At 40.0% G+C, this 15111-nt stretch overlaps 1 protein-coding gene across 4 annotated transcripts in view; it reads right to left on the bottom strand.

Annotated features, from left to right (window-relative positions):
* Nucleotides 1-14646, bottom strand: part of FAM13B (family with sequence similarity 13 member B) — a 71032-nt gene extending 56386 nt beyond the window's left edge. For 2 of the 4 annotated variants that reach the window (XM_067567260.1, XM_067567263.1), the window contains exon 1: nucleotides 14411-14646. The gene's annotated coding sequence lies outside the window, so the exon portion shown is untranslated. Of the gene's footprint in view, nucleotides 1-4503; nucleotides 4703-13698; nucleotides 13967-14410 lie in introns of those variants that run through there. The other 2 variants (XM_067567261.1, XM_067567262.1) reach the window with 2 other exon arrangements.
* Between the last annotated feature and the right edge of the window lie 465 nt (nucleotides 14647-15111).

Below are 15111 nucleotides of genomic sequence, written 5' to 3'. Positions count from 1 at the left end.
GCAGGGCTTGACAAACCCCGGGCACCAGGTCACCATGGCGCCTAGAAATTTAATTCTGGAGCCTAGTATTTCTCCTGGGGGAGCAGCTGTCGCACTCCAGGCAGGGCGCCACTGCGCCCATGTGGCAGGGCCAGGAGGGGGGAGCACTGCAGCTGCCAAGCTACAGCCAGGGCGCCCCGCTGCTGGGCCTACGTTGTGGGAGAGGGGTGGGGGAAAGGGGCAGGGCCGGGAGGGGAGCGGAGAGTGGCTGCTGCACTCCGGTCAGGGCGCCCCGCCGCTGCGCCCACGTTGTCTGGCTCCTTAATTTGTCGAGCCCTGGCATATTGTTAACAGGACTTTACTGGCAAACCTGTTGCCGTAGCTACCAATACTTAGCAATATAGCACCGCCCCACCTGCACTGAGAGAAGGCCACATTGCCTTTGTACGCAGACCTCTTCAACCAACCACCAGCTCGCCTGTCTTCTAGATGCCCTTTATGGTTATTTATGCCACCACAGGACTTGACAATGATATCTGCTTGGTGCAACAAGTGGTCAGCGACAGTTGTTAATCTCCCTCTCGTCACTGACCCAACCATCTGTCTACCAGGTTTTGATCTGCCAAGGCACCTGTCGTCATCTCTGAACCATTTTCAAACAGGACAGAGCAACTGTGCAGCCAATCTTTTTAAATGGGTTTTTTCCTAATGACCTGCGACGCAGGTGTGGTCAACCCCATACTATGTCGCATATTATTGAGTGCCCACTGACTTATCTCGGTGGGTCGCTACTGGCTCTCCACCTGGCTGATGATGACGCCATTAAATGGCTGAACACATTGCGCATACATATCTAACCTTAATCATATGCTATTTTAGTCTTAATAATCATGAAATTTAAAAGTCCCATATCTAAGACATTCATTTTTCTTATGCACTAATCTCCAGAGTGCAAACATTTTCAAGAGCCATGTGTTATAAAGCACACATCATATCAGAATTTATACCTGTTTTAAAAACAATAGCAGAAATTTTGAGTTAGGTTTTGCCTACACAGGTATAGGTATTCCAGAATAATTTAACTATTCCAGAATAGCTCCCCATGTGGACACATGTTCAAGATTAAAACTTATTTATTCCAAATAATCTACTCCATTCACAAAGCAGAGTAATTATTCTAAAATAAGGTCACCTTTTTTCCTGAACAGAGTGTCCACACAGGAAGCTATTCCATAATAGCAACATTACTAAATCGCTAGATAGCTTATTCTGCAATAGCTATATGCCAATCAATTTCCCTGTGTAGATAAGGCTTTCACCTTCAGTTAAACCCACTGAAGTCAGGAGCACTTCAACTGTAAATTTGAGGGAAGGAAACTTTCCTTTATTATATGCTAGTACAGTGCATGACACCAGTAACCAGAGACAATATGGACATAGTGAGCATTTTAGACATAGTACTACAAATGTCTGAGATAGGTTTAGTCCTCCAACTAAGAGGTATCAGTCAGAAGTAAATATGAAAAACAGGGTTAGTGAGCAGAGACCACCTAGGTACAATGCATTGCAAGCCATCCAACACACACTGCCCACTGCTTGGAGAAGAGAGGCTTTGTAACATGCTTAGGAAGTCCATCTTTCATATGTGCTTCTGGCTAGTAATTTACATGCATTTAAATCTACATTTCTCTCTAGCTTCTGAAAGGGAAGGTAGTAAACACTTCTCCTCACACCCCACCTATGCTTCTTAGCGGCTGGCGAAAGGTCAGGGTCCTCCACTATACTGTTCCCATAGCCTTCATTTTATGGATCTTTTTTCTTTTAAAGTCTATCTCCTGCTGTTTAGCTTTCCCCAGCCTCAGCTTGACTGTGTCATGATTCTTAATCATGAAACCAACAGGTCTTGATAATTTTATTATTTACCAAAGCTCTGAGCAGCAGCAGAGACACTAGAGCTGTCTGCAGCCTCAGAAAGCTAAGTTTCAATTTGCATTAAATGGATTATTTTCTAAAGTTGATAGGCATGGGGAATATTTTAAAATGAAATCTTAGCTCAGCAGATACTGAGGTCTTCAGCACCTTCATTCACCAGGGAAAGTGACCCACTCACCACTAATTACCAGATTTTCCAAGCTCTGCGCACATCTCTTTTCAGCACCATATGAAAGTGAATGTGTGTTTATGAAAGCCAACTTAGAAGTTCCTTTCCATTTTAACCCAAATAATATTAAAATGTTTGAAGAGCAGTCTACTCAACAATGATCCTGCAACCAAGTAAGTACATTATGGACATTTTTAAATGTCGAGTTACATAGCTTAGGGACTTTAAAAAAAAAAAAAAAAAAAAAAAAAATTATCCATATAAAGAATCTATCACTATATAGGTAAATTCACATTAAAGGACTTCTTTAAAAGGCACTTTTCCCCCCCAAAGTCATAATGGAATAATTAACAATACATTAGGCGACCATTTGAACCTAGTTTTTCCACCTTTTAAACCTTCATTTACTAAATGAAGATTATTTATCTTCAGCACAATGTGGTTATTCCTGTTCATAGTAAACTATTCACAGCTTAGTTTATATGTAATGTGTACAAAAGGAATATTTTGTACAATTTGGCAGAGTTATTGTAATTTCCCCAACCAGAAAAAAAAGCCACTAACAAAAAACACAATAAAAACCCAGTGAAAAATGTCACTAAAGCATGAAACGAAACAAAAAACACTATTCAAATTCACATTATAAGCATTCCTTAAATATAAATACACATTGTCTAGAATGAAAAGCTTGCAATTCTGCAAGAACACAATAATTAAGTCCCCAGCCTACTAAATACAGGCTTACAATTTTGTTGTTTCTATACTCAGACCCAGACACAGTTTCACCAATTTATTCACTTTTCCAGCTCCCAACCCATTATGAAATTTCAACTAGAACAATCCAAACGTTAAAAACTATGTTTGATTAATACTGATGACTGTCCTACTCTCATGATTTTACTTTCGAGCGTTCCACTTTGTAAAGCTAGATTTGGGGTAGAAGACTGAATCTTATTTTCTAATATTAGTAAAGAAGAAAGGAAACTTCAGATTACATTCCTGCAGCCATTATTCAGTCTCTTCTTACTGTTCTGGGACCAACCTATGAAACTATTAGGGGATCAATCATAATGGAAAGACTCCATAATTTTATGTATCATTTTCAGTTTTGTCCTTATGTGGTTCTTTGCAATTAATTAGCTCAAGCCAGATTTCTAGCCAGCAATCTATCAATTACTTTTGTAAATTTAGTGCCTGTTTTTATATCCCTGTTGTGTAAAATGCACATTTCAATCAGTCTTCCTACTTTTCCATGTAAATTTCAACAGACATATGGTAGATGGATGCAAACATACAGATGTAAAGACACTATCACCTCCAGTTCTATCAAATGTAATTGGAAAGATGGACACTTTTTTCAGCTGATCAACCATGAGGGTGGTAATAGTTCTGGAAGAAGTTTTGAAATTTCAGCATGCTTTAAAACTGTTTCCCAAGGGGGGGGGGGGGAATGAAATGAAGAATCAGGAATTTTAGATGACTGCACCTGAGAATCTCTCAACTTTTTCATTCCATTTTTGTTGTCTGAGCAAATGACAGTCCTCCTGGTCACAGTTTTCTCTGAATTCTCAGAAATATCAGCAACTTAGACAAAATATTCTGCAGCATTCCTTTTCAGGTATAAAATCAGTAAAATTAAGCAAGAACTCATTTTCTCCTGTATGATTACCTTTAGCCATGATCTAGCCATTTCTCCTGTTCTACCAGCCGTCTTTGAACTATCAATGCTGAATCTGATTCTTATAGGTTCTTCCTTTTCCTCTATTTTTTTCCACTTGCAGTATCTAGTAGTAATCATGCAAATTTAACCCTGCCTAGAAAAATATATCCAGAACAAAGCTTCAATCATTTCTTTACATTGCTCATTTTGTGCTACACTGAAGGCGACGTTAGTATAAGCCAAGGCTGCATTTTTTTCCATGTTCAGACCTTTACTTTTATGTTTTAATCAAAAAATTTAATTTGCCATTTTTAGGTGTCCAAGACAAACAAGAGATTGCTCTTTAATGAAGCTGATGAAGAGCTGCTGCAGGCCTGGGAGAGGAATATGCATTACGAGGGATACATTCCAATGATGACTATGACGTTGGCAAGGACAACTTATCTGACTTTTAGAACCATCGAACAGATCAATATTCTGCTGTTACATTTCAAATAAACAAAGTTTTATTCAATGGCACATATTTTGAAGACTCAGAAGAAACAAGTTTTCTGTTCCATGAAATGAGCACAATTCCCTTCTGTCTTGCTACTTAGCAACTCTTTTAAAAATGCTAATATTTGACAGTACAGGAATTATGTTTTCATTACTTAAATCCATTCAAATTTCTCATTTCCTACCATGCATGTTGTGTTGGAAAAATCCATAAAAAGATTCAGATTGCAAGACATAATAAAATGTTTGTTAATTAAATGCTAATTACCTGTTTGCAATACTGATCAACAGCTTCCACTTTTGCTTAAGTTACAATCATAAGCCACCATGTAGTGTTTTTGACAAGAAGTCTAAAAATTATGATGAGATACCCAGCATTATAGGGAACCATACTATCACATTCTCTGCCCACATTCCAGGAGATTCTAGCAAATCAAGTCACCTATCAGCTCACAACCCCAGCCACCGCCTTCTCTTCATCACCTCTCTTCCAATCACCAATGACTGCACCCCTTCCTCTTCCCTTGCAGGCTTCAAGATAAATTTCTAATTACATAATCTTATCCATAATAAGAAATTATGTTCTCCTTTTCAAAATTTTTAGAATAAAGCTTTCATTCAGAGAATGAAATGAGAATACAGTGTTTCAGTGTTAAATTTTCAAGTACCTTAAATTCATGAATCAGGCACCTAGGAGCCCCAGACTAGGACCTCAATGTACTAGGTGATATACAAACACAGAAAACAGACAGTCCTATCACAAAGAGCTTACAGTATAATACAAGAGACAACAGAAGGATACAGACAGAGTAGAGTACAAAGAAACAATGAGACAATACACCCATATCCCACAAACCTAATCTGGCCCAACTGATATTCATGTAGTCCACATGATATTCAGGCTCTTCAGAAACTAAGCTTTCATTTAAAAAAAAATGAAATAAAAATCTAGCCTTCATGATTATGAAGAAAAAACTTTCCAAAGTGAACAAAGAATAAACAAGGGTTCCCAAACTGGAGTACATGTACCACCAGTGATTTGAGCTTGTTGGAAGTGGTATGCTAAAAACTTTTTTTTTTTTAATTTTCTATTCAAAAGAACAGTTGTCGCATGCACTGCAGCATGCCAGAAAATGCCTGAGAAGCAAAATGCACTCTGTCCCAACCACTTTAGTTCATAATGAACAACACTTGCAGTGTGCTATAAACTGTGGCAGTGCCGATGGGTGCTGTACTCTCAAGAGGCACACAGATGGCAGACTTTCTGCTAGGCGTAGCCTTCACCTTTCATCAAGCTGCACAGTTCAAGATGCTGAGGTGAACTCCCAAAGTTCCGTATCACACCATCAGAAACGACCAACGGATGCAAGGCCGGTTCAGAGTGGTTGAAAAACCTGTGGTTGCAGACAGCCCCAAGATCAAAGGGCCCGCACACAGGAAGCTGCTGCAGAGCAGGAGCTCCCTGTGCACTCTCTGCCTTGCAGAAGCTGCAGCCTGGCTCCTGGAGGGCTGGGAGACTGGGTGTACAAGGGGAATTCCCTCCTCTCTCCATAGTAAAGTGGGGTGGTCAGTCGGGTCCAGTGAATAAAAGCATAGCTACAGAACTAAGAGAGAAGCCCTGGTTCTTCAGCAGCAGAGCAGCTGGCTGGCTGCAATTTAAGTCTCTTCACAGAAGGAGCAGCCACTGTGTAGTTTGCCTACTAATGCAGACATCCAGGGCATAAGCAACTAGGTAGCAAGAGGCCTCCTATAGCTGAAACTGCCTGATGCCCAAGTAAAGCCCCCCACTTTCAGCAAAGAGTCCCTATCCTTCCCTATGTGTCCAAAGGCCCCCCCCCCCCCACACACACACACTCTTTTCTCTGAGTGCTACTCAAAATGTTTTGTATCTTTATTTAAATTTTGTAAAACAGGAAGCGAAGTGAACTGTGGTTCATGTTCATCAATAATCCAGATAAGAACAAGTAGGAACTTCAAACTTAAAATTAGCCAAGTTAAAAAGTCAAGCCATGAATGCAGTTCAGCTATTGGCTGACTTTTAAATAAATGTAGAATCATTTCAGCAGTGTTCTACCATTTTTTCTGCAAACAAACTAAAGGAAAAGAAAAAATGTGAAAAACCAGAAATCAACAAAATAAATATAGTTTTTACATGGAAAAAAGAAGAAAATGCATGCTATACAAAAATAGTATTTTAAAATATCGGGGGGCTTCAATTAACCTACAAAAAAGCAAGGCAATTCTGAGTTCAAGCAGATGAAACTCTAAACAGACTGAAATTGTATTCCATTCTTAATATCCCGTTAGAAGACCTAGGCACTGCATCTGACAGTCCCCAAAGCAACATGGGAGGTTACATATCATATTAGCTGCAATAGCCAGATATAAGAAGGTGGAGTAAAAAAGTTTTCCACACCACCTGACAGCCCCAGAAGTACCAATTCACCTTAACTCACATTTTTAGTTTTGTGGATTTAATTCAGACACTTACAGTTTATTTTAACGTGTCCTATCATTTAATGCTCAAATATATGAGCCAAGTGCCAAACAAATAAGTTTTTAAAATGAACTTTACAGTGTGTGAAAACGTAAAAACATTTTATTGTTGAATCTATGTTTGAGAACTAAATAGTAAGTTATGTTACTTACTGATCTTTTTAAAGCATTTTGAGCGCTAAAGATATAAAATGCTTTTATACAGCATTTTCATTATATTGTAACTGTTTCCTATTTACGGCATATGACATCACCTGTAGATACCGGTGTAAAATTGAGCTAACAGGTCTCCAATTAAAGGCTTGTGTTCAGATCTACAACTATAATTAACAGTTTGGTCTATTTAAAAACAGATTTAGTAAATTTGTAATGATCTGACACAAGCAGCAGTGCAAAGGTTATATGTAGGTTTGTGAAACCATTTTTATAGCTTAGTCGGAAATGACAGCCTTATCAAGTAGATACTAACATTTCATTTCACCCTCTGCCCCGAACATAATGATTATTTAACTCACATGTTCCTTATGTAACTAGTTACTGGAATACACTGACTATAAGGAAACAAACTCACCAAGTTTGCACAGCATCAAAATAACTAGAAATAGCCACACTGTAACAAAACAAATGTAACTACAGAATATCTTGTGTTAGAATGATGTACCTGTACAGCATTGTCAGAAATAAAAATGTCATTTCCATAGGGACACTTACAACTTGCAAATTAGAATAGGCCAAAATGGCCCTTATGTCAGTATAAGGAAGAAATGTAATGGAACAATTGCATTGCAACCACAAACAAATGATCATAGTTCTTTTAAATACATATTAATAAAAAGTATTACATAATACTCGTTTGGAAATAATTTTTAAAAACAGCCAACAAAAAGAAACATATGATGGTGAGTGTTTCTACCTGTATTTTCTCCTTACAATTTAATCTAGTCATTTGATTTTAGGAAGATGAACCCATATTACATTTTCTTCACAAATCGAACAAACAAAAGCCTTAATCAACACTGCCACAAAGTGGCAATCAACAGAGGTTAGCAAAACAGAGATAAGAGTAATTACATGAAAATTTAGAAACATATACAGGAAGTTTTCTCTCAAATACTTATTATACAGTTGTACTTCTTTTTAAACTTAGTAAAAAACAAAACCAATATCAACAAATTTTGGTTTAAACATAACCCAATTGCAATCTGACAATCATTTTAGAAAGAATACACTGATGAAACACTGCAATCTGCTGATCTGTTAAAAACTAGTCAAAGCACCACTCAAAATCATTCTGTGAAAATATGCTCACAAATATATTAGACACATCATTTTATTCACTTACTAGCTCAAATCCAGAGGAATTTTAATGGCACCTCAGCAACTTAAAAAAAGATTGCTATCTAATTTTTTTTTAAATCAGTAAAAATGAATTAAACCTTCACATATACCAGAAAACAAAAGTGGAGGTTTCTTGCTTGCTGCTTTACATGCACCACTAACCACTGCCAGATTCTCTCCCTCAGCTGCTGCCAATGCTCATGTGCAGAAATATAAAGAAACTTCCTGCTAGAACAGATCCCATCTCATTCCTAACAGCCACTAGTTAATAAATAAAAAGCCTTTTGTATCTTGTGTAACAGCTAATTATGTTTGTCTTACTTGCCCTACAATAATGAAAACAGCACTCCATAATACAAACACCTGTACTTACCACCCCATCAGATAATACAGATCTAATAAATGTAATGACAGTATAAAAAGCACAACTGAATAACTAACATTTTCTTCCTGTTAAAATATCAGTAAACCTATCTAATTTGAGTGATTTGCATTCTGTAAACAACTGTTTAACAATTATTGTCACTGCTACAGCCCAATTTCTGTTCAGAAGTCAAGCTATCTCAGAGAGCTTCCCAAAAAAATCCCCACCAATAAGTACAATGTACTTACAATTATAAATAATGTTATCCCATTACAGAGATTTGTCTTTCTCCTCCTCTCAGACAGGTGAGCAGGCAAACACATATGAACTCAATGCTTCACAAAATGTGGTGCTTTGCCCACTTCTGATAGGCAGACTGCCTCTGTTACAATGATGACCGTGTGCCATTGAAACAAAAGGCGATCCTAGTGTCAGAAACTTTTGAACACACATGCATGCACTGTTCATGCAAAATTCCATTCGACAGCAACATCTATTTCAGCTGCTGTAAAGGAATGAACAACTAACTGCTAATGAGCCTATTGGTTCAGCGTTTCTCAGTGTAACTACAACCATGACCAAATTTACAAATACAGTACTACTAAAACTGGTAACAAATATACAGGATGACAGAATCAAACTAGAAGTGACCTGGAAAGATTAGAGCAGTGAGGGTCTCAGGCAAGGACTGGATACTCATTAAATGTAAAGTCCTACATCAAAGCGAGGGTGGGTGGGGGGAAGCAGATACAGTATAGAAGGCTGGGCAGAAGGAGGAACATATCAGCTGCCACTCCAATCACATTACAGTATGTTTAGCTTTATCTTGTCTCCTTAATATTGTTCAAGTATTACATTAGGTAATCAAGCACATATGCAGCAAAGGTTTAATTAATACACTGCAGGGAAATGTGGAATGGCAGGGGATGGTGGTCTATATGACCAGAGAAGCTTGTGGGATCAGGACCTAGGTATTCAACCTATGGCTTCTTCTGACATTCTAATCCTACAGATAGAGTGATCACTGTTAAAATCTTTACAATTGCTGTTTGCAATTAATTAACCTGACCACCACTTTCTTATACTTAGAGTTAAATGGGGCTCTGAGGACGCCACCTGCCTGTGTAGAGTTTGCAGAAGCAGGGCCATAATCTTTATTGTAGTGACAAGAATTTAAATGTGATGCAACAATTAAAGTTTAAAATTCAATTTCTCTCTCCCCCAACATATATACTGTACTTAAGACAAATACCAGAATAACCAAAGCAGAGGCTAGAACACTTTATGCATACACAGGTGAGGGACCATAAATTAAAAAGAGAATAGCTGTTAACTACCATATCACAATACAGCTCCTTACTTGGATGCAGCCAGAAAGCAATCCTAGATACAACTACAACATATTGTACATTTCTAGCATTACACTGCTCCACCCACACATTGTAAATAAAGGATGTACTCATTGTAACCAGTTTCTAATGCATTTCTCTCTTTATTAAACTGATATGACACAGTACTGTAGAACTATATTTTAACTCTGCAGTCCAAATAAAATTAATACATAATAGAAGTTGCACTGAAAAATAAACCTGTGATTTGATCTCTGGGTATTCTCAGCGTAATGTGAAAGTTTGGTCAACTCAGATGCAATCACCAACAGCAGATCAAGAATATGTTTCAGAAATCAAAACCAATTCCTATTCTATGAAGGACCACACAATACACTCTACCACTCTTTTTTTTAAAGAAAATGTGCAGAATGATGTGTTCAGTGAGAAACAGACACAAAGAGGGGTTGCAAAAGGTTAGTTAGCTTCTCACAAAGTGAAACAATACTTAAGATTCCAGGTTGGAATCCAACTTCAGCATGAAAAGTTACAGATTATTCAACAGATCACTATTGGACAGCATACAAAAAGCCAACCACCACCTTATCCCTCCTTTCACATTCCTCAAAAAAACCCACAACTATATGAGCAGAGAGGAATATTAATTATTCAGAAGGCTTGCATAAGCATTACAAAAATAGTAAGTTCTAAAGAACAGCATCCATCCCCAGAGTGGTCAGCAAAGACATAATTGGTTCTAAAATGGTAAGCCCATTCTTCCAAAGTTTATCATCACTTTCTTCACAATCCAAACATTTAGCTGCCTTGTAAGAAATAAACGCTCTCACCCTCCAATAATGAATTACTAATTATTTCTTTTAGCCAGGTGTTTAGCTGGCAGCAAAAGTTATTCATTATGTGTAGAATTTAAGTACAGTTTGACATTCTGTATGGATCTATCTTCTTCACATCTGCAGCTTCCTTTTCAGAAAAAGGATTACCAGACTCACTTCCCTTTTACACCTCCAATTTTGAAAAATTCTATCCAACCAAGGGCAGTTTGTGCTGCCCTTCCAATGAGCCTCAGAAGAAAGCTCATGACCCAATAGTAGAGCAAAGTCCAGATCAAAAAGTTGTGTATTCAAAGTGGAATGAACTCCCACAAGGAACTAAGGATCATCACAAGCCTCCCCACCTTCTCCTCCAAGTACAAGATATACTTCTTCCACTTTGTTTTCTGTAAGAAACACCAACTCTACCCATTCACTCATCCAGAATAAGTAAAACTTTATTTCATGTGACTATAAAATGTGTTACTTCTATTCTCACAAACATGTCAAAAGTGGAGGAACAGATTTTGTGCTTGTTCCAGTGAATTTTCATGATTTTTTTCTAGACTGTCTTAAGAATAGAAGTGATCTAAGGTAGCGTGGATCTTAGATTTTCAGGAAAGCCATTTACTCAAAACAGATACTATGAAAGAGCACAAATTACTTTTTGCCTGACTAGTACAGCTTGCGCTGATGTTAAAGACATGAAGAATTTAAATTTCAAATACTATCTGTTTTTGGCAGAATAGGTAGCTTCTAATCCTTTCAGTACTTCCACTGTGAAGTGTAGTTTTTTAAATTTCTGTTTCTACCTTTGCTGCATAACCTAGAGTATTGAGGGGGGGCAAAAGTTACTTATGCAGCAAATTATTTGATGAAATTTTTAAGTCAGGGATGAATCCTGGATTTTTCCATTTAACAGTGACTATTACGGTCTGAAACTAGGGAAAGTTTTACACTGTATGTTCTCTGCTGAAATGGTTGTCACAGAATTTACTAAAATCTGCTGCAGAATTCTCAAATAACTGAAGGTTTTTTAATAAACCATATTTCAAATATGTTTTGCACTATTCACTGTTGCTGTGTACATCAGAAATAGGAAACGATCCTGGAAAATAAAACATACATCAGTTGCACTAGTACTTATAAGCAGACAAGCCAGGACAAGTTATCCCAGTGCTCCTGGGCATCATGCCACTGACCTTCCTCTCAGAACTATGCATCTCCAAAAGGTACACATCACACTTATTTTCAGCAATATTCTAAACAAGACTTGTTTAAGCAGATTAGAGATTCTATATCATCAAAACATCTTAACAGAAATCTTCAGATGTCTTAAAAAAATCTAAGACTTTGATTAATGCTTTTTGCTTTGCTTCTTTTTAGAAGACTGCCAAGATTGGTTGGTACAAAATCCAGAGGGCTACAGACCTTGGGTTTACGTTTATTTTAAAATTTCCCCTCTCAGACACCTGAAAACTATCAGCCCATGCTTCATTTACTGCTCTTCCTAAAAAAGACTAAGCAAGCTTTCCAGATATGGGTAAGGAAGATACATTCTTACACCAGAGCTTTGCTATTGCTTTCTTTCAAAATATTAACGCAGGTAGAAGTAAATCTGCCTGCTTGACATCAGAAAGGGCTGTGGCCCAAAAAGAAACACCACATCCTTTAATTAGGGTTTCTGGGGATTTGTTAAATATGCTTATTGAAATCCACCAAAAATCACCAGTAAAGATTCCAGTAGGTGAACCAGAATGTCTAATCCGTCATTCATAGACAGCAGGAGAATCTTGGTATTATCAAAAATGTTGATGCACAATCAAAAGTAAGAATAGTAAATTATGACTAGGTATCTAAAGACAACCAGACTACAAAACATTAAGTAGCTAGCTAAATAAACAATTAAATTCCCCATATTCCAACTGACAAAAAGCTATTTGCTTTCTTTCTGAGTATTGGTAGATATGATTACATTTTATGGAACATTTGCTGCAGGGGTCTGCCACCTTCCCCTCCCTACCTCTCCTATAGAGGTGCTACTGCACCTTAATTGCTCTAAAAAATCATCCTGTTTAACAGTTTACCAGTGTTTGGATGCCCTTCGTTTTTTGCCAGGTGTTCCATACTCATGTACTTCTCAGATATATAAAGTAAAACATATATGAGCAGCTTTAACATCAGTTTCACTTTTTATACACTGAAGGGGCTGAAATGCAGCCAAGAAACAGCAGTACTAAATAAAACTCATCATTTATTGTAGCATATTTAATTTCCAGACACTTTACTTTCTTTCCCTTGTGATTACCAGCAGCACCAAAATATTTTCAAAATAACATTTTCCTCCCCCAAAGGCAGAGGAAACTGCGATGAATACAACCCTGCACCAGCAGCTTTATGTTGCAGTGCTGACTTCCCTATTATAAAGGAATATGCTACCACTGAGGGAAAATGATTATCAACTCATTCCAAAAGGAACATAGCTCTATGGTGCCAAGATGTGCCTACTTGGGGTACATCTACACCACAGATGCTACAATGGCATAGCTACAGCGCTGCAGCTGTGATGTTGTAGCATCATTGTAGTGTAGATACTTACTACATTGACAGACAGAAGAGGTTTCTCCATCCATGTAGTTAATCCGCTTCTCTGAGAGGCAGTAGCTAGATCCATGGAAGAATTCTTCAATTTACCTAGCCACATCTGCACAAATCTACATCTGCACAAATCTAAATCCTTTTCTGCATCCAACTACAGCGCTCAAGGTGAGAAAATTTTTTACAGCCCTGAGCAACATAGATAGGTTGATGGAATTTTTAGCCAGACCTTAACAAGAAGTTTAACTCCTTAGGGTGCTCTCACTACCAATGAAGGCCCAACACTGACACATTCCTCAGAAGCTGAATTTAGCCTCAGACTAGAAGACTTAAATCTCCAAAACAACATTCACATTGCCAATGAGGTTTTGGAGCCCCTAGAAGACTTGGGAACTACAGCCATAGATCCCAAATCTATCTAGCATCAACTTCATCAGCGCAAGTCCCTGACTTGCCGCGTATTAAACTCAAAGGCAGCCTAAATTCCTTCACAGGGGCATAAGGCCAACCTGTTGCGGGATCCAGGGATCAGGCTCAGAAGGCTGTCTTCGTGAAGAAGGCAAGAAGCTCCTCTCAGTGCTGGCTTGAAGCATGAAAGCCCTATCCTGTGACCTGGGAAATAGCCATCACAAAACAGAAGAGACAGCAAGTTCACACATCCAACTCCAGGAACACAGAGGGTCACACAACTTAAAATCTCTTCTTCTCCAAGAGGCCACGCCCAAAGAGTCTGAGGAACTGAGGCACCACACTGCACTTGTATAACCGTGGTTTAAAAACATTGGCACCGAGAGAGAAGGAAGTCCACGTGCCCCCAACGGGCCCCGCTCCCCAGAACATTCCTGAAGCTCAGCAGAATTTCCCATGAGGGGCAATACAGAAAGACTCTGCATTTCAACCAGCCCCCCAGCTTGTGTGGGTTTTATAATAGGCCATGGACCGGAGTAGTTCCTCATGCAGGTTCCAAAAATAACTGAAGTCCACTCCCTCCCCCACTATCCTCTTCCCCCCAGCCTCCCTCGCCCATCACCCCCCAGCCCTCCACACTCACACCGCCCCCCCCCCCACTCTACTTCCGGCCCCCGGCCCCTACACTCCTCTCCCTCACGAAGTCCCTGCCCCCCACCCCCGTCTCTTCTTCACTCCAGCCCACCCCGCCCCTCTGTCTCCCCCTCCCCTCAGACCCCGTCGGTGGCGCATGCGCGGTGCCAGTTCCCTCACCGTTGCCAGGTGATGACTTTCCCTCCCCGCCGTTTTCAGGAGCAGCAGCAGCAGGTTCCTCCGCCTCTTTCTACCCCGGGGTCCGGTGTGGGCCCCTCCGCTCTCCTCGGCTTTTCCTCCTCCCGCTGCTGCTGCTGCTGCTAAGCACGAAGCAGAAGGCTGGCCCCGACACAATCTGACCCGCGGGCCCTTCTGTAACTGGAGCTCCTCCGCAAGCAGAGTCCCCAACGGCTTAACGGCGGGCGGTGGCGACTGGCGGAAGTGACGCGCTGACTGACAGGTGCAGCAGCGCGCGCGCGCGCACACACACATATACACACACACACTCCCCAGACCCAGCCCAGGGTCACGTGCAGCGGGAGGGGAGGGGGAGAGAGGAATGGAAGGCCGAACACAGAGTGGGCGGGGCGAGCTGAGGGAAACAGGGAGGGGAGCTGGGGGTAGAAACGGGGGGAAGGGAGCTGAGGGAAAGCCGAGCCGAGCCGAGCCGGGATGGACACGGGGGGAGCAGAAGGGAGAGAGGAAAGGGGGATGAATTAGGGGCGCTGCGGGTAGATAGACCCAAGGGAAGCGCAGGGGGGAGCTGAGGGAAAGCAGAGCGTGGACAAGGGGGAGCTGAGGGAAAGCAGGGTGAATAAGGGGTGAGAGGGCGGGGACGAGTTGGGGGAAAACAGGAGGTGGACAAGGGGAAAGCTGGGGGT

This window comes from Emydura macquarii, unplaced genomic scaffold (genome assembly GCF_026122565.2).
Source record: "Emydura macquarii macquarii isolate MOO-44397 ecotype Brisbane River unplaced genomic scaffold, CSIRO-AGI_Emac_v2 contig_2768, whole genome shotgun sequence".
NCBI classification, from domain to species: domain Eukaryota; kingdom Metazoa; phylum Chordata; order Testudines; family Chelidae; genus Emydura; species Emydura macquarii.
This window is presented reverse-complemented; position numbering and strand designations above follow the sequence as displayed.